Raw genomic sequence first — 20,839 nt, forward strand, 5'->3', positions numbered from 1 at the left:
TAACTGTAAGAGATATACATTTCATTGATTCCTGTCAGTAAAATCCCACCCCTGAATCAAGCCCAACCAACAGAAAGCCTACCTTGGTTGGGTTGTTTTTGAGTGGCCCTCAGGTGTGGTGCCCTAGTTTGTACCAACAGACAGGATCAGAGGCAGCTGCTCTGTGGAGATACTGTTGAGAGGGGATCGAGGTCACTTAGAGCTTAGGGCAGGAAAAGTTGTGTTTCTTGGGAGCAATTGGTATCTTACAAACACTGTGAATCTTATTTTTGCTCAGCTTTTCCTCTTTGCTATGGCTTCTAGGAAGCTCAGGACTAATTCTGTGACCAACATGTAACAATTTTATTTCTTTATATCCTTCTCTATCCATTTTTGTAAGCCCCTTAAAAATACTTTTGGAACAAGTGTTTTGATGCAGTTGGGCTATAAATGAATTAATGCAGGAATGAATGCCCCTCAAATCACCTTAGAATTTGAGAATGTTATTAGATTGAGCTAGTTCCAACATAAAGCTTTATTATAACTTTATTAAAAACCAAACATATCTTGTGTGCATGCATGCTGTCACTTCAGTTGTATCCAACTCTTTGTGATCCCATGAATAGGCTCCTCTGACCATGGGATTCTCCAGGCAAGAATACTGGCGTGGGTTCCCATGCCCTCTTCCAGGGGATCTTCCTGGTCCAGGGACTGAACCTGTATCTCTTACATCTCTTGCATTGGCTGGCAGGTTCTTTACCACTAGCACTACCTGGGAAGCCCACAAAATTGTAAGCAAAATAAAATGGTAAGATAAAACATATCTTACATTATCTAAAACAAAACTACCAGACGCTAAAAGGGACCATCTAGACTGGAAGTTAAAAGAAATAATAATCCACTGCAAAGTAATATAACATCATTTAGTAAGTTAAACAATGAGGCATTTCAACAGGAAAAATGTGTTTATTGAGCACCCATTAGCTCGTGGGCACTTTCTAGATCCTTTATGTATTTAATTGCATTTCAGTTCAGTCACTCAGTTGTGTCTGACTCTTTGCAACCCCATGGACTACAGCACACCAGGATTCCCTGTCCGTCACCAACTTCCGGAGCTTGCTCAAACTCCTGTCCATTGAGTCGGTGATGCCATCCAGCCATCTCATTCTCTGTCATCCTCTTCTCCTGCCTTCAGTCTTTCCCAGCATCACAGTCTTTTTCAATGAGTCAGTTCTTTGCATCAGGTGGCCAAAATATAGGACCAAAGTAATAGATTAAATTACATTTAATCATGTTTCATCCAGATGGCCCTATGGACATAAAGTTATCTTAAGTTCAAATGAAAAACTGATTAGAGAGGTTGAAAAGCTTGTCCTGGTGACACAGCTAAATGGGAGAACTAAGCTTCGGACTCCATGCCCTTTCCAATTACGGTGGGAATTGATAACCACCCTGAGGTGCGCATAGGTTAGAGTACTTCTCCAGGCATAGGTCAAATCCTCTTCAAGTTCAGATGCATCTCTTTCATGGGAATGGGGTTTTGCTGCAACTAGTTCTGCTGGAGGAAGGAACCAGTGGCCGGGGGTGCAGCAGGCGGGATGGATAGGAAGCAGAGACATGCCCCCAGGGGACAGCCTCTTACACAATCCTCACTTTCTGAGCTGTTTTCTTTTCCCCCTTCCATATTAATCACCACCACACCCCAAGAATATCATTGCTTCTTCAAAGAGACTCCTGAAACACTCAGATGTTGGCCACCACTGTGGGTGAGGTTTCTGCTTGTTTCTGGGCACTGGCACATAGAGAGGCGTTTGCCTTTTCTCTTCACATCCGGATGGAAGGGGCTTCCCTGCTGATTCAGAAGATAAAGAATCTGCCTGCAATGCAGGAGACCCGAGTTTGATCTCTGGGTCAGGAAGATCCTCTGGAGAAGGAAATTGCAACCTACTCCACTATTCTTTGGAGAAGGGAATGGCAATCCATTCCAGTATTCCTACCTGGAGAATTCCATGGACAGAGAAGGCTGGCAGGCTATAGTTCATGGGATCGCAAAGAGTCAGACATGACTGAGCAACTAACACACACCAGTATTCTTGCCTGAAGAATTCCACGGACAGAAGAGCCTGGCAGGCTACAGTCCATGGAGTCACAGAGAGCTGGACATGATTGAGTGACTAACACTTTCAATTTTGTGGACAGAAACTGTGGAAAAAGGTGTTCTTGGTACTGAAATAATTCCTTTCAATGGATTCAGCTAGGAGATCAGGCAAGCATCATGACCATGGGCTTCTAGGCAGTGAAGCCTGGACATTCTTGCATTTCATATCAAGAAGGGTTCGGTAATGATCCCCTGCTGGCTGTGTCCTCTGCCAGGCAGTGATTTTAAGCACCAGAGAGAAGAAACCCAAACCTTTGGGCAAGAACTCCATCCAAGCCCTGACTGCATGCTGTCATTTATCTGGATGATGCCCCTGGAACTATGACCTAAATTCTCAAATCTCTCTAATGCCTTGCCTACATAAATGGACTTTTAGCTGCTATTAGAGTTAACCTTCTAAGTAGGCATGAGGTGATTTAAGGGGTGTGGTTTGGGTAAACCAAACAGCTCCACACCTTCTCTCCTGCTGGGCACGTGCCTAAAGTCCCACCATCAGGGATTCAGATCACAGAACCAAGAGGAAGCTTTTAGTGTACAAGAGCCTCTTAATAAAAACATCCCTAGATGGATACCTGGAGCAGATCCAGGGGAGTCCCAGGCTGAACTGCTGCCTTCTCTGCGCTCAGCCCCTTCTCCCTGTTCCAGCAGCTAATACCTTCATTAGGCCATTGTACTCAGTCCTGGTTGGTTCTGGAGCCAATTCAGTGTGTTAGTTAGTGTCTTTCACCTACCAGCAGATGGGTTTGGCAGTTGACTCACTCACTCACTCACTCACTCATTCACACAGTTTTTGTTGAGCAGCTCCATGCTCAGGTGCTAGACATTTGGCTGGACTCTGAGGATACTGGCAGGAACATAGTCCTGGCCATCATGGGGGTGTACATTATGCTGAAGGAGGCAGACAAGTTCACTAATACATGTGTCATGGGTCAGATAGTGATGAGCACTGTGAAGAAAATAAGGGGCTGGATGTGTGATATTTCACATGGGCAGACAGCAAAGTTCTCTTGGATGAAATGACAGTGGGGCAGAAGCTGTGTGCAATGAGCCTACAAGTGAGCCAAAGACATGGGGAAGGGTGTCCAGGCAGAGGGGCACAGGGTGTGCTGGAGGACCCTCAAGGGGCCTGGGGGAGCTGGGAGAGGGATGGGGAGGGAGTCAATGAGGAGGACAGTGGGAGGCGGGCAGGAGTGGTCATTCCACACTCCCCAGTCTGAGTGCTTGGAAGGCTTGAAGTAAACCCTGATAGACAGCACTGGCCAAGCCACGGCGTCTCTCCCAGAGAGCCAGGGACCTTCATCCCAAGCCCCAGCTTATCTGGACGACACCCTGGAAACTGCCTGCCAATTCCCCTGGAGCTGGAACCCTGTCCCTCCCTCTGCATCAGCAAGGACCATCCCTCTGGTGGCTCCTGTAGTGTCTCCTCCCTGCCCCCACTGTGGCCCCTATAACCTTCCCTGGTCATCCCCATCCCCTACCCCTGACATTAGGATGGGAGCAGGCACCTTGCAGGTTGGTTCTCCTTAGCTCTAGCTCAGCCACCTATTGGCTTCTGTGCCACCCACTTTGTGCCTGGCCAGTCCTCTCACTGCATTCCTAGGGCTGGCTTGTTTGCACAGAATCACTGCTCAGAGCTATAAGATGCTTTGTGAACAAAGACCTTCCACCTTGTGATTTTGTCCAGGGCTCACCCTGGGTAAGCCTTTTCCTGCCCTTGGGAAATCCACTGAGTACTTGGTGTGTGCTAGGCACTGTGCTTTACATGTGCCAAGATTATCAAGATTTTCCAGTAAGATAGATGTTACTAAATTTTATCCCTATTTTACAGATGAGAAAATGGAGACTCAGAAAGGCTAAAGCATTTGCTAAAGATCATACACAGCTGGTGAGTGGTGAAATTTCAGTTGAAACCAAATCTGTCTTTCCCCAGAGCCCCTCCCATAAAAATGAAGAGTTGAATGTATTCAGAAAGAGGTTTTGAACAGAGCCCTGCAGCTCCAGCATAGAGGAGCTGATCTGTGCATTTTGCCTGCGTTGTTCACCTAACAGGAATGAAGATCCTGAAAATTGTCCTGCCATTCCTCACCGGTGATGGCTCTGCTGTGCCAGCAACCCAAACCATGCAGCTCCTCTGGCCCAGAGCTCCCTGATTGCAAGTGAAAAATGCCTGCATTTATAGTACTTTCCCTGATGCATAAATGTTCTTTTTTCTGGCCTGCATGCCTGGCCTCTTACATCAAATGTTCGCCCTCTGGGTACCGTGGATTGGGAACACAAAGCTAATTATGGCTCCGTCTCTGCTGTCGTGGGCACCCCAAAGAGTTGCCGTTTTGAGATGACTGCTTCCTGCCCCTGTTTTTCTGAGGAGAAGCACATGCTGCTGCCTTTCCCCACAATTCCTCCCAGGTCTGCAAGTTCTTAATGAGCACCTATTACCTGTGAGATTTGGTCCTGGGCCTGCTTAGTGAGAAATGAGATCTTTTTAGTCTTAAAGAGTCAGTTAGCAAGATTAGGGGGTGAGGGGAGAAACAGGGTACATGGACGACAATAACCCATAAAACCCTATTAGCAGGCAGAACAGAGCCTTTTTCTTGCTTAACTACGTGCCTAAAAACAAAACAAAAATGAAAGACAATGTTATTTCAACAAGATGAGCCTGAAATGAAAATGGACTTGATGTAAAAATTTTTTCATAGAACATTCAAACTGAAAATTGTGTTTTAGTAAACTTTTCTTTTTGAAAACTTCCACATTTACCTCAATTTTTGGAGGAATTTTCAGGAGATTATGAAGCTTCCATGAAACTGTGTAAGTCTGTTTTTGTTCAGCCTCCAGATGTAAACCTCATTGGGAAAGCTGACCCCCATTTTTAGAAATAATGGCAAAAGCATAGCACTGTGTGCAATTTCCCTTGGTTCATTTGGAGACATCTCAGTATAATTCGTTTTCTATTGCTGTTTCATTGGTGGTCTCCCCTCTTCCTCAGGGATTGCCAATGAGGCTCCTGACAGGCTCTCCCCAGGGGTACTTTGGGGAGATGATTTCTTCAGGAAATCATCTTAGGGTGGCAGGAAGGTACCAAAATCCTCCCTGCCACCATGTGTGGCCCCAGTAACCTGACACAGTACCCCAGATTTCACCAGTAAGGTTTTATTCCCTTTGGTGATGTGTGTGAACTTGTTTTGAGGGAATGATGGTAATGCACCAGAGCTCTTTCTGCAAATGAACTCTTCCACCAGAGGCCTAGATATACAGAAGTCACATGTGAATTAGGGAGCTCCTTCTTCTTGCATTCTAGACAAGCCTACGCAACCTCTCCCACCAACCACCATCCTCTCCACAGCCTGATGAAGCCTTGGGATGTAACAGCCTTGAAGTAAACAGTAAACAGTTTTCTAGCTTCTGCAGCCTGTTTTCTCTCACATCTACCCTGATGTGGAGCTCAGCCACACTAGTTTCCCTGGGGCGCCCATCATGGCAAGCATTTTTTTTTTTTTTTGTGAGGCTTGCCGATGCCCCCTGAAGATTTTGAGGACATCAAAAGAGAGTTCAGTCTTCTGTCAGGCTCACCGCTTTGTCATTTGTCTTCTCTCACATCTTGGTTCTCCTGGGGCTCCAGGAGGGTATCAGCCTAGGGATTTTTTGCTGCAGATAATATAAATAGTCACCTAGATTGAGGGCTTCCTTTGCTGACAGAATGTGGCAATTCCACTGTCCTGAAAGGTCAACCTGTCCAAGGTTTGTACCCTAAATATCGGGTACAAGTTTGCCACATAGCAAGTGTCCAGTAAATATGCGCTGAGTGAATGAATGAGCGGAATGCCAAAGGGATGTTTTCATATGAAAATAGAACTCACAAGGTTTCTTCTGAAATGGAGACAACAGGCAGGGGTGGGAGGCTGTGTCTGGTGGTTAACCTGAGGTTGCTATGAGACATTGTTGAAGGATTAGAAATGATGTGTGTAAACCACAGGCCACAGCACCTGGGACTCAGACTTTCACTGGAGAACATTTTCCATACCCTCTAGTCCCTTGTATTCATTCCCACAAACTGCAACCTTTGGCAATGGAATGAATTAGAGGCAACAAGCAGAGTTTGGAGAAGCAGGTTTCTGCACCTAGGAAGAAAAACTTTCTAACAGAATATTCTGGAAATGGAATTGGATCCTGGTGACATCCCCTTTCTACAATCATATGATGTTGAAACAGGGGGACTATACACCAGAGATGTGGGTAGGGGGTGGGCCAGATGTCTTTTAGGTTTCTCTCCCTCCCCAAGAAGCTCTGATTCCATTATGGCATTAAAAAAAAATTCTTTTGTTGCTTTGACTTAAAATAGGTGTGGGGATGCTGCAAATTCAAATATGAGAGAAATCTCAGGAAAATTACGTTACTAGGAAACCAAAAGGGTTTGGCATTCTTTCAAGAGAGTTTCTGTTCTGCCACCATATATTGTTCCTGAGGTCTTGCCAAGCCAAATTCTTTCTCTGTGGCTAGTCTTCTTTGGGCTGGATTCTCTCCCACAATGAGCCTTGGTCACTGAGCACCAAAAGCTACTTGTTGACTACTGCCTTTCCTGCTTTTAGGTATTAAGGCAGAAAGCAGAGTTTTCAAACATACTTCTTGTGCCAGGCATGAATGTGGATTTATTCTGGACATTTTGGGCTCTGTCAGTGAAAGCATAAGATGGCTAGATCAGGGTTTCCCAACCTTGGCACTATGACACTTTAGGCCAGGTAGCTCTTTGCTGTTGGGAGCTGCCCTGCGCATTATGTGATGTTCTGGCAGCATTCTTGTCCTCTGCCAGCTAGATTCCAGGAGCATCTCCCTGGTTGTGACAGTCTCAAATTTCCCAGATATTTCCAAATGTCCCCTGTCCAAAATTTCTCCAGATATCGTCTTTTGTCCCGTGTCAAAATCGCCTGTGGTTGAGAACCGCTGGTCTAGGTAAAGACTGGAAGGAAGTCAGTCATCTCCATGTCCTGTTGGGCTCGGTAACTAACATATTGAACCCAAAATCCAGTTTTTCTGACCCCATAACCTGGGCTTAGGAGGCAGGACCTCAGTGTGATGAAGATCCAGAAACTGAAAGAACTGGATTCAAATCCTGACCTCTTACTTCCGAGTTATTAACCTCTGTCAGCTTTAGTTTCTTCATCTGTGAAAAAGGGCAATAGTAGTATTTACCCTACTCTGTGGGCAAGAGGATTAAATGAGATAATGTTTACAAAATACTTATCATCACCTTACTTGATACTTAACAAAGCTGCAATCCATGTGGGCTATTATTATGACAAAACTTTCCAGGCTGAAAAAGATCATCTCTTTTCTTTTGCAAGTACCTTAAAAGTCTGCATGCATTCTTCATTAGACAGGAAAGGCTAAGTGCTATAACAAACAACCTGGAAGTTTAAGTGGCTAAACACAATAAAAATGCACCCAATAGTCCATCACTGGTGTTTCTGGTAGGGCTGCCCCATTCCGGGCAGGTCCAAGCAGTGACACAGGGATACATGTTCCTTCGGTCTTATGACCTCTCTACCAGAATCCTTCTTGAGCATGAATGTTCTGTGGGAAACAAAACAAAACAACAAAAACTCACAAGACTTCTGAGATCAAATATATTTGAGAAATAATGCACTTATAACTTCAGAAAAATATCTATTTCTGCTTTATTGACTATGCCAAAGCCTTTGTGTGGATCACAATAAACTGTGGAAAATTCTGAAAGAGATGGGAATACCAGACCACCTGACCTGCCTCTTGAGAAACCTGAATGCTGCTCAGGAGGCAACAGTTAGAACTGGACATGGAACAACAGACTGGTTCCAAATAGGAAAAGGAGTACGTTAAGGCTGTATATTGTCACCCTGCTTATTTAACTTATATGCAGAGTACATCATGAGAAACGCTGGACTGGAATAAGCACAAGCCGGAATCAAGATTGCCAGGAGAAATATCAATAACCTCAGATATGCAGATGACACCACCCTTATGACACAAAGTGAAGAGGAACTAAAAAGCCTCTTGATGAAAGTGAAAGAGGAGAGTGAAAAAGTTGGCTTAAAGCTCAACATTCAGAAAACGAAGATCATGGCATCTGGTCCCATCACTTCATGGGAAATAGATGGGGAAACAGTGGAAACAGTGTCAGACTTTATTTTTTTGTGCTCCAAAATCACTGCAGGTGGTGATTGCAGCCATGAAATTAAAAGACACTTACTCCTTGGAAGGAAAGTTATGACCAACCTAGATAGCATATTGAAAAGCGGAGACATTACTTTGCCAACAAAGGTCCATCTAGTCAAGGCTATGTTTTTTCTAGTAGTCATGTATGGATGTGAGAGTTGGACTGTGGAGAAAGCTGAGTGCCAAAGAATTGATGCTTTTGAACTGTGGTGTTGGAGAAGACTATTGAGAATCCCATGGACTGCAAGGAGATCCAACCAGTCCATTCTGAAGGAGATCAGCCCTGGGTGTTTTCAGAAGGACTGATGCTAAAGCTGAAACTCCAGTACTTTGGCCACCTCATGTGAAGAGTTGACTCATTGGAAAAGACTCTGATGCTGGGAGGGATTGGGGGCAGGAGAAGAAGGGGACGGCAGAGGATGAGATGGTTGGATGGCATCACTGACTCGATGGACGTGAGTTTGAGTGAACTCCGGGAGTTGGTGATGGACAGGGAGGCCTGGCGTGCTGGGATTCATGGGGTCGCAAAGAGTCGGACATGACTGAGCGACTGAACTGAACTGAACTTCTTTCTTGGAGATTCAAAGTTTTTGTTAGTGTATGAAGGACTGTGATGAATTCTACAGTGAAGAAACCCATTGAACTTTGTTTAACCCAGTGTTTCTCAGTAAGTCCAACTTATTTGAGAACTGGACTCCCCCTTGTTTATTTTGCTGTATCACCTATTAACAACACATGGAACAAAAGTTCTGTGGAATGACCTGTGGGAAATCTGAATTTTGGTTTTGAGCGGAGAAATGACATCATCAGGCTCATGTTTCAGAAAGGAAATTCTGGTCTCAGCTGGAAGGTTAGTTTGTAAAGGTGAGTGACTCAGGAAAGAGGGTTTTGTCACAATCCAGGCAATGACAAGGACCTGAACCAGGGCAGTGGCAGTGGGCTGGGACGAGAGATTTAGCATGTGTCTTAATCTGATGGAGCTGCCATAACAAAATACCACAGACTGGATAGCTTAAACAACAGACATTGATTTCTCACAGTTCTGGAGGCTGGGAAGTCCAAGATCAAGATTCTGGCAGGTTTCGTTCTGGGGGACTCTCTTTCTGGAGTGCAAATGGCTACCTTCTGGTTGTATCCTCACATGGTAGAGAGAGAGAGAGCTCTGGAGTCCCTTCTTCTTCTTCTGAGGGCACTAATCCCATCATGGGGGCTCCACCTTCATGACCTCATCTCATTCTAATCACCTTCTGAAGGTCCACCTTCTAACACCATTACTGTCATCACTGTGGAAGTTAGGGCTTCAGTGCATAAATTTTGGGGGGAACAAACATTCAGGTTATAACGAGACATTTCAGCAGTAGAATCACTTGGCCTTAGCAGGTAAGTGATGGTGGAAATGAAAATATCATCATTATCTATCCCATGTGACAGGACACTAAGAGCTGAAACAGAGAACTCAGAGGCTTGGAGGGAAGATGATGCATCTCTGATGTAGGTAAGGTCATCCACGGGAAAGGTGTCAGAAAGCAGAGCAGAAGGCTCAGGGCCGAGTCTTAGAGAACACCAGTCAGGGAAGGTTTGGAAATCAGCAGTCTGAGAGGAGAGAGAAGGGTTAGGTCTGCAGTCTGTCACAGAAACCATGGAAAAGGTTGTTTCAAGAAGGCCAGTGCATTATCATTTATAAAATGGATAACTAGTGGGAAGCTGCTGTGTAACACAGGGAGCCCAGACTGGTGCTCTGTGATGACCTAGAGGGGTGGGGTCGGGGGGGAGGGAGGTTCAGGAGGGAGGATACGTATATAATTATATATATAATTATGCCGGATTTGTATTGTTGTACAGCAGAAACCAACACAACATTGTAAAGCAGTTACCCTCCAATAAAAATATAAAAAAAAAAATAGAAGAAGGCCAGTGCAGGTATTAAGTGCTGTAGAGGAGTTTTCTGGAAAGGAGGTGAAAAGCCACCTTTGAATTTCATCTGCATTAAAAAGCGCAGTGTTACAGGATGGGGAAATGGAAACTGACCTCAAGGTTTAAAGAGGCAATACAGCTAGCAAGGGTAGACACTTCTCTGGGGTGTTTGGCTGAACACAAGGGAGTGGGGGAAGGGTTTTAGGGGAGGGAATTCTGTTGGGAAGGAAGCCAAGAGTAAGAGGGAGACAGAAGACGCCAGAGAAAAGGGGCCTGGGAGAGGGGAAAGAAAGCCCCTTCCTCTGAATGGAGGGCAGCAGGCAATATGGAGAGTAAAGCAGAAGCTGTGAGGTTAAGGCAGGAAAATGGCGAGAGTTTCCTTTCTTTCTAGAGATTGGACAGGAAGAGTATCTGTTAGCAGACAGAAGAGGAAGAGAGGTGCTTCTGAGGAGACGCCACCAAGCTCCCAAGACTTGTTTTATACGCAGATTTTTTTTTTCCAAAATGGAAGCATCTTCATTGCTTGTGTTGATCATGACTAGTAACATTAATAAAAATTCTCATTATTCACAAATATTGACAGATGACAGTGAAAAGTGAAATTCATCTATGATCTCACATCCCAGAAATAACCTCCATTAGGTATGCCTCTTTCCAGATTCTTCTCTCTATGCCTCTTTCTCTCCATCTCCATTTCTCTGTCTTGTGGTTTTATTGCAAAAATGGGATCATGCCTACTGCTTTGCACCCTGCTTTAAAAAGCCAATTCTGGGCATCTTTTCATGTCTGTTCATATAATTCCTACCTTTTCATCATTTTAATGGCTGCATAGCATTCCATTTTGTGGATATATCATAAAGATTTCCTTAAATTACACGATTTAAAAAGTTTGAGAGGGCACATGGGGTTACACAGACTCAGGACTAGAAACACATAAAAAATTCTGAAGACAGAGAACAGCCACAGGCTCCAGTGTCATCTTGGAAAATAATTCTGTTGTCTGTAACTGTTTCTACTATGATTCCTTTGGGAGATGCTTGTTCTCCTTTTTATAGTTAAACATAGTTTTTGTATCACCATTCTCAGAACAATCACTCCTTATAATATGTTATATTTGATTTTAGAATGAAAACATGCTATCTCCTTATATGAGACATCAGTCTTACTTATGTGGCATTCCTACCAAAAGGACATAATCTGAATCTAATAATGATGAAATGTCAGACAAACCCAACTGAGGGCATTCTATAAAATAACTAGCTACTCTTGCAACTTTTCTGTTAATCTGACATGATGTCTAAAAAGTAAATTTGAATGGAAATACAAGCGTAATTCTTTCATTTTTATTATTGCTAAAAGACCTAGATATGCAGTTTGAAATGTTTACTTGGAAATGGTTGACTCATGACTCAGTAACCTTCAGAAAAATCACAAAAATTTAGCTTTTTTTTTTTTTTTTCAGTGTTGCTGAGGACTCACTGTCTTTTGTTCTCAGTTCTGGTGACACACAGTTGACCAGTTTACCACTCTCCCACACTTACTCTTCTCTTATTGAATATGTCTATCCATCCACTGACTTCCCAAACATCAAAAAACTATATGTATCCTATCTACCTGAGCATGATGTGTATCTATAGTATTTTAATGTCAGATTAATAATTGTAGACATCTCCCTAAAACTCTCATTTCATCATCATCCCATCCTACTGTGATGGTATAAAATATATGTAGACTCGAATATTTCCTTCCCTCCTCTTGATTTGAAGAAGGCTGTCTTTTGCCTCAACTTTTGCTCCATGTGTTACATCCTAACTCTCTCTCTCTCTCCTCCCAAGTTTGGAAGAGTTTCCATTTGTCAAAAGTGTTCCAAGACTTTTCCAATACAGAAAGATTGGAGCAGAGAGGTTGGAGGGAAAAGGGAAGCACTTAGCCAGCAAACTGAACTCTGGAGTAGTGTGTTTGGAGGAAGAAAGGGAACAAAAAGGTATTCAAGAAATGTTGCTGGGAGTTATGAATGGGAGAGACAGAAGTAAAAGACTGGAATTCTTTTTGTTGTTAACTTTTTTTATTGTAACTCCATCTAGAGACTGGATGTATAGATCTGAAGTTTATAAGGGTTTTGCTATTCCTAACCTTTCAGTAACTCCCTGTTGCCTGTAAGATAACTTTTAAACTTTTTCATCTTGTCATGCAACCCCCTACTCTGTCCCTGATCTGGCCATTTGCCCTTTTACATTCCTTGCGGGACCCTCCTCTCCAACTTAACTGACTGCCTCGATGTCCCCCAACTCTGCTGTGTGGTGTGCACACCCTGCCTTTTCTCATCTTTCTCCCATTTGGAATCTGGCTTACCGGTCTCTTTGAAAACTGGCTCCCCTGGAAGCCCTTGGCTGAGACAGTATCTCACTTCTCTGTATCCCTATGGCACTCCTTGGCTCATCTTGCTCTTTAGTTTTCATTCTACCATCTCTTCTTGTTAGTTACTTTTTCCTGTGTGACTGGCCTCCTATGGCACATATAAACCCCCCTCCCCTCGACCCCTGTGTCTACCTTAGTGACTGATACTATAGGCTGTAAACTATAGGCTATGATACTAAGGGCTTCATAGGTGGTGCTAGTGGTAAAGAACCCACCTGCCAATGCAGGAGACATAAAAGATGTGGGTTTGCTCCCTGGGTCAGGAAGATCCCCTGGAGGAGGGGCATCTTCCATGGCAACCCACTCCAGTATTCTTGCCTGGAGAATCCCATGGACAGAGGAGCCTGGTGGGCTACAGGCCATGGAGTTGCAAGTCAGACACAACTGAAGTGACACAGCACATGAAACTAAAGACTAAAAATCTTTCTGTGATCTTAGTGGTGGCCACATTTTACTCCCTGATAGCTCAGACGGTAAAGAATCTGCCTGCAATGCAGGTGATCAGGGTTCAATCCCTGGGTCAGGAAGATCCCCTGGAGAAGGGCATGGCAACCCACTCCAGTATTCTTGCCTGGAGATCCCATGGACAGAGGAGCCTGGTGGTTGCAAAGAGTCAAGCACGACTGAGCAACTAACACTTTCACTTTCACTTTTCACCTCCCACAGCCTGACTTTGGCAGCCAGAGGCTCTCTGAACTCCATCTAGTTCTCCCTGTCCAGAGAGCTGGATGCTATTATACTTACACTGCAGCCCCTTCCATCCTTTGATTTACTTAAAAAATGTTTAACAGATACTCAAAAGCACTTTCCACTCCCTTCACTCATGGTCGTTCCATTGGCTAGGACTTTGATGATTTTGTATTTTCAGATTTCACCTTTAAGAACATTATCATCTTCTCTCCCCCAGTACTGGGTATGCTAACCCCAGACGATGGGGATGCAAACACATGATCTGTCTTGTAAGGCAAAGTCTCCTTGAGATCTGCTCCAGTCATAGCATCTTCAGTCCTTTTTCATAACAATTTTTCTTTATTAAGACATTTCAGATATATTAAATAATCTCTATACTTAAAGGTCATATTTTATAGCACTTTTAAATAAATCAATATGCCAGAAGATTGTTTTATTATAAATTCTTCCTTTACACGCAGGCGTCAAAAGCTATTCCTGGCTGTTTTATTCTCTAGGCCATTTTAAGGTCTTCCTGGCTACTTATTTTTCTGCATCAGAAAACTTCAAGTATTTGAGTATCTTCTGCCACCTTCCTCGTTAGTCAAAGGCGAGACCTTACTCTGCCCTCCCACATCATCCCTCCCATTACTGCCCACACATCTCCTCTTTACAATATTAAGCAAAAGATAGTTTCCTAAGGTATGCGCCTGTGTTGAAAGTATTACCCCTTCAAATCAGTTCCCAGCAAGGGTCCTCCTGCCCCAGGTGTCACTCATGCCAATAGTGTGAGATGGAGTTCGACTCAGAAGCATAGGAAAGCTTTAGCCTTCAAACAATGAAGGGCGTGAGCTCTTTCTCTAGAGCACTAGCTTTCCTGAAAAGTCCTCGGCAACGGACCAAAAGCAGGGCTGTTTTACAGAGTGCTTGTCAGCGGGAAGCGGGCAGAGTTCTTCCTGGTTGGGTGTAGCTGTGCTGCTCACAGGTGCTCCAGCTTGAAGTGGCAGGGCCAGCATCTCTGCACACAGCCCTCCACTGCCATCTTCTGTGCACCGCCCACCAAGCTGAGGGGCCAGGTGCTGCATCTCTGCGCACGGCACAGCACTGCTGCCATCTTGAATTGCGGAGTTGTCCGCAGTGTCCCTGCGCAGGCTGAGGGGCTGGCATAGCCACGCCGCGCTAGAACTCTTGTCTGAAGTTCCCGGTGCTGTACCTCCATACTCGGTACCCTAGGAGCAAGAGAAACCAGACTAAACACAAAGGACCAAAAAAGGTTAGACTTTATCTTTTCCAGATTTTATTTCCTGGGAATTGTTAATGGGCTTTGCTGGTAACAAATATATAACATGATCACTCGACTAGGATCTTTCCAATACTGAGACACTTTCTCAGTTTGAATTTAGTTTCCTCCCTCCCTTTCTAATTTTTTGCGAAGCCCTCTAGTTCCAACAGAACTTACTAGCTCTGGGACTAGATCACTTACTACCTCACGTACTACCTCACTTACTAGCTCTGTGACTGAGTCTCTGAGCCTCCTTTTCCTCGTCTGTAGGATGGGAACTACTACCTTCTTTTATACAAAGAGTCAAAATGCCCTAGCATTTTGGCATATAGAAGGAGTTTAAGAGATGTGAAGTCCTTTCCACCCTCTTTCTGCCTAAATGATATCTTAGAACAGTGGGCCTCAAACTTGCATGTATAAGAAACACCTGGGGTATTTGGAAAAAATACAAATTCCAATGCCCGGTCCCCAGAGTCTGACTAATTAGATCTAGATGGGGCCTTTTTAATAACCGGTGATTGTAACACAGGTGGTTGACAGACCACCCTCTGAGAGATCTTACATTAGAATCAGGATTGTATGAAGGTAGAGCTGGAAGGGCCTCTAGATGACTTCATTCAACACTCATTCTCCATTTGGCTGACAGAGAAACTGAGTTTAGGTGACTCACCCAAGGTCACATAGGGAGGCAATGACTGAGCTAAAGTGGGAGCTCATGTTCCCTGACTGACTCACAGGGTGAGTGGCTGTGCCAGGCGGCCACCTCCTCTTTATTAGGAAACAGGGCCTTTCCTGGCTCCAGTTGAAGTTTCCCTGAGCAACTCCTTGGCAATAAATTAAGGGCTCAGACTTTTTAGTCAAAAGGTCTTCTAGAAACTGTTTTCTGTAAGGAATACTCTTGTATAGCAGTGTATACAACCTTTCCATTGCCTTGTTGAGAGCATCTGCAGATTAGGAAATATTTATTCAGTTATTTCTTTGATTATAGTGGGTATCTTGCCGCCCTGTTAAATTTTCTTCTGGCATTCTCTTTAATTGAAGGCTGTAATGCTTTTGAATGAAAAACATTCCATTTGCTCATTTTAACTCTTTCACTGTAAGGTAAAACACAAATAGAAAAAAGACATACACATAAAAACAATAGGTTAGTGGATTGTTATAAGGTTAACATCCTTCAAACCACCACTCAGGTGAAGGCACAGAATTCTGCTGTCTGCCCCAGAAGTCCTTCCATGTACTCTGTCTTAACGACAAACTCCACCATCCCTCCCAAAGTAACTACAGTCATGCCTTTTATGGTTATCATTTCCTTGCATATCTTCACAGTTTGGTTACCTGCTTTGTGCATCTCTAGACAACAAAGTTTGACTTTGCTCTTTAGAAAACACTGACCTGTCTCTGAGAGCTCCTAAACTTCTCTTTCCTCTCTATTCCTTTCTCTTTCTTACAGTTTATCTTTTGAAAAACCTAATCTATCTGACCTATAGAGTTTCTTACAGGTTTGGTTTTGCTAATTACCAGAGGTTTGATCAAACTCGTAACATTGTTTTAACTGGATTGTTTGTGTTAAGTGCTCTTTCATCAGGAGGCATGTAATGTCTGGTTTTCACTCTTTTTCTCTTATATTGGCAATTATTGATGCTCAATGCTTTGATCCGTTAATTCATTGGAGGTTGCAAGATAGTAATATTCTATTACTTTGTTTTCATTTATTTATTGGAATAATTTTATAAGATGAGGCCCCTCCTCATATACTGTTCTTCTGTTGGCCACATTTTCACCTGGGTGAAAGGTACATTTCCTTGTGTTCCTTGTAGTTTGGTATGACCATATGACTACAGCTTCCCTTGTAGCTCAGTTGATAAAGAATCAGCCTGCAATGCAGGAAACCTGGGTTCGATCCCTGGGTTGGGAAGATCCCCTGGAGAAGGAAATGGCAACTCATTCCAGTATTCTTGCCTGGAATATCCCATGGATGGAGGAACCTGGCAGGCAATAGTCCATGGGGTCACAAGAGTCAGACGTGACTTAGCGACTAAAACACACACACACACACACACACACACACACCCATACCCACACCCACACACACCCACACACACCCACACACACACACACACACACACACCCACACACACACACACACCCCATTCTGGCCAATGAGCTATAAATGGAAGAATTCTATGCAACTTCTAGAAAGTATCTCTCCTCTTTTTAAAACTTTTATTGGAGTTTAGTTGATTTACAATGTTGTGTGTCGGGTGGACAGCAAAGTGATATAGTTATACATATAAATATATTATATTCATTCTTTTTCAGATTCTTTTCCCAGATAAGTTGTTGCAAAAAATTGAGTAGTTCCCTGTGCTATATAGTAGTCCTTCTCTGTTATCTATTTTATATATAGTAGTATATGTATATTAATCCCAGGTCCTAATTTACCTCTCCCCCAAACATTTCCTCTTTGATAACCATAAGTTTGTTTTTGAAATCTGTGTGTCTATTTCTGTTTTGTGTAAGTTCATTTATATAACTTTGAACAATTAGATTCCACATATGAATGATAACATCTTTGTCTTACTTCATTCAGTATGATAATCTCTAGGTCCATCCATGTTGCTACAAATGGCACTATTTTGTTCTTTTTATGGCTGAGTAATAGTCTATGTATACATGTACCATATCTTCTTTATCCATTCCTCTGTTGATGGACATTTAGATTGCCTCTGTCTTTGGCCATTGTAAATAATGCTGCAGTGAACATTGGGGTCCATGTATCTTTTCAAAAATACGTTTTTTTCCCCCAGATATATGCCTAGGAGTGAGATAGCTGGGTCATATGGTAGCTCTATTTTAAGTTTTTTAAGAAACCTCCATACTGTTTTCCCTAGTGGCTGTACCAATGTACATTTCCACCAACAGTGTAAAATGATTCCCTTTCCTTGACATCTGCAGAATTTACTGTTTGTAGGCTTTCTGATGGTGGCCATTCTGAGTCATATGAGCTGCTAATGATACCTCACTGTACTTTTGATTTGCATTTCTCTGATAATTAGTGATGTTGAGACCCTTTTCATGTGCTTTTTGGCCATCTGTGCCAATATACTTCAGTATTCTTGCCTTGAGAACCCCATGAACAGTATGAAAAGGCAAAAAGATAGGACACTGAAAGATGAACTCCCCAGGTCGGTAGTTGCCCAATATGCTACTGGAGATCAGTGGAGAAATAACTCCAGAAAGAATGAAGAGACGGAGCCAAAGCGAAAACAACACCCAGTTGTGGATGTGACCAGTGACAGAAGCAAAGCCCGATGCTGTAAAGAGCAATATTGCATAGGAACCTGGAATGTTAGGTCCATGAATCAAGGCAAATTGGAGGTGGTCAAACAGGAGATGGCAAGAGTGAACATCGACAAACTAGGAATCAGCAAACTAAAATGGACTGGAATGGGTGAATTTAACTCAGATGACCATTGTATCTACTACTGTGGGCAAGAATCCCTTAGAAGAAATGGAGTAGCCATCATAGTCAACAAGAGTCCGAAATGCAGTACTTGGATGCAATCGCAAAAACAACAGAATGATCTCTGGTCGTTTCCAAGGCAAACCATTCAATACCACTGTAATCCAAGTCTGTACTCTGGCCATTAATGCTGAAGAGGCTGAAGTTGAACAGTTCTATGAAGATCTACAAGACCTTCTAGAACTAACACCCAAAAAAGATGTCCTTTTCATTATAGGGGACTGGAATGCAAAAGTAGGAAGTCAAGAAACACCTGGAATACAGGCAGTTTGGCCGTGGAGTACAGAATGAAGCAGGGCAAAGGCTAATAGAGTTTTGCCAAGAGAATGCACTGGTCATAGCAAACACCCTCTTCCAACAACACAAGAGAAGACTCTACACATGGACATCACCAGATGGTCAATACCAAAATCAGATTGATTATATTCTCTGCAGCCAAAATGGAGAAGCCCTATACAGTCAGCAAAAACAAGACTGGAAACTGACTGTGGCTCAGATCATGAACTCCTTATTGCCAAATTCAGACTTAAATTGAAGAAAGTAGGGAGAACCACAGCAGCAGCAGCAGCAGGGAAAACCACTAGACCATTCAGGTATGATCTAAATTAGATCCGTTAAAATTATACAGTGGAAGTGACAAATAGATTCAAGGGATTAGATCTGATAGACAGAATGCCTGGTGAACTATGGTTAGAGGTTTGTGACACTGTATAGGAAACAAGGAGCAAGACCGTCCCCAAGAAAAAGAAATGCAAAAAAGCAAAATGGCTGTCTGAAAAGGGCTTACAAATAGCTATGAAAAGAAGAGAAGTGAAAAGCAAAGGAGAAAAGGAAAGATAAACCCATTTGAATGCAGAGTTTCAAAGAACAGCAAGGAGAGATAAGAAAGCCTTCCTCAATGATCAGTGAAAAGAAATAGAGGAAAACAATAGAATGGGAAGGACTAGAGATCTCTTCAAGAAAATTAGAAATACCAAGGGAACATTTCATGCAAAGATGGGCTCGATAAAGGACAGAAATGGTATGGACCTAACAGAAGCAGAAGATATTAAGAAGAGGTGACAAGAATACATAGAAGAACTATGCAAAAAAGACCTTCATGGCCCAGATAATCACGATGGTATGTTCACTGACCTAGAGCCAGACATCCTGGAATATAAAGTCAAGTGGGTCTTAGAAAGCATCACTATGAACAAAGCTAGTGGAGGTGATGGAATTCCAGTTAAGCTATTTCAAATCCTGAAAGATGATGCTCTGAAAGTGCTGCATTCAATATGCCAGCAAATTTGGAAAACTCAGCAGTGGCCACAGGACTGGAAAAGGTCAGTTTTCATTCCAATCCCAAAGAAAGGCAGTGCCAAAGAATGCTCAAACTACCACACAATTGCACGCATCTCACACACAAGTAAAGTAATGCTCAAAATTGTCCAAGCCAGGTTTCAACAGTTCGTGAACTGTGAACTACCAGGTGTTCAAGCTGGTTTTAGAAAAGGCAGAAGAACCAGAGATCAAATTGCCAACATCTGCTGGATCATCAAAAAAAGCAAGAGAGTTCCAGAAAAACATCTATTTCTGCTTTATTGACTATGCCAAAGCCTTTGATTGTGTGGATCACAACAAACTGTGGAAAATTCTGAAAGAGATAGGCATACCAGACCACCTGACCTGCCTCTTGAGAAACCTGAATGCAGGTCAGGAAGCAACAGTTAGAACTGGACATAGAACAACAGACTGGTTCCAAATTGGGAAAGGAGTACGTCAAGGCTGTCACCCTGCTTATTTAACTTATATGCAGAGTACATCATGAGAACCACTGGGTTGGATGAAGCACAAGCTGGAATCAAGATTGCTGGGAGAAATATCAATAACCTCACATATGCAGATGACACCACCCTTATGGCAGAAAGTGAAGAAGAACTAAAGAGCCTCTTGATGAAAGTGAAAGAGGAGAGTGAAAAAGTTGGCTTAAAGCTCAACATTCAGAAAACGAAGATCATGGCATCTGGTCCCATCACTTCATGGGAAATAGATGGGGAAACAGTGGAAACAGTGTCAGACTTTATTTTTTTGTGCTCCAAAATCACTGCAGGTGTTGACTGCAGCCATGAAATTAAAAGATGCTTACTCCTTGGAAGAAAAGTTATGACCAACTTAGACAGCATATTGAAAAGCAGAGACATTACTTTGCCAACAAAGTTCTGTCTAGTCAAAGCTATGGTTTTTCCAGTAGTCATGTATGGATGTGAGAGTTGGACTATAAAGAAAACTGAATGCCAAAGAATTGATGCTTTTGAGCTGTGGTGTTGGAGAAGACTCTTGAGAGTCCCTTGGACAGCAAGGAGATCCAACCAGTCCATCCTAAAGGAGATCAGTCGTGGGTATTCATTGGAAGGACTAATGTTGAAGCTGAAACTCCAAAACTTGGGCCATCTGATGTGAAGAACTGACTCACTGGAAAAGACCCTGATGCTGGGAAAGATTGAGGGCAGGAGAAGCGGACGACATAGGATGAGATGGTTGGATGGCATCACTGACTCAATGGACATGAGTTTGGGTGGACTCTGGGAGTTGGTGATGGATAGGGAGGCCTGGCATGCTGTAGTCCATGTGGTTGCAAGGAGTTGGACACGACTGAGTGACTGAACTGAACTGAATTGAACTTGGCCATCTGTATGTCTTCTTTGGAGAAATTCCTTTTAGATCTTCT

Source organism: Capra hircus, chromosome 10, assembly GCF_001704415.2.
Source record: "Capra hircus breed San Clemente chromosome 10, ASM170441v1, whole genome shotgun sequence".
Classification (NCBI taxonomy): domain Eukaryota; kingdom Metazoa; phylum Chordata; class Mammalia; order Artiodactyla; family Bovidae; genus Capra; species Capra hircus.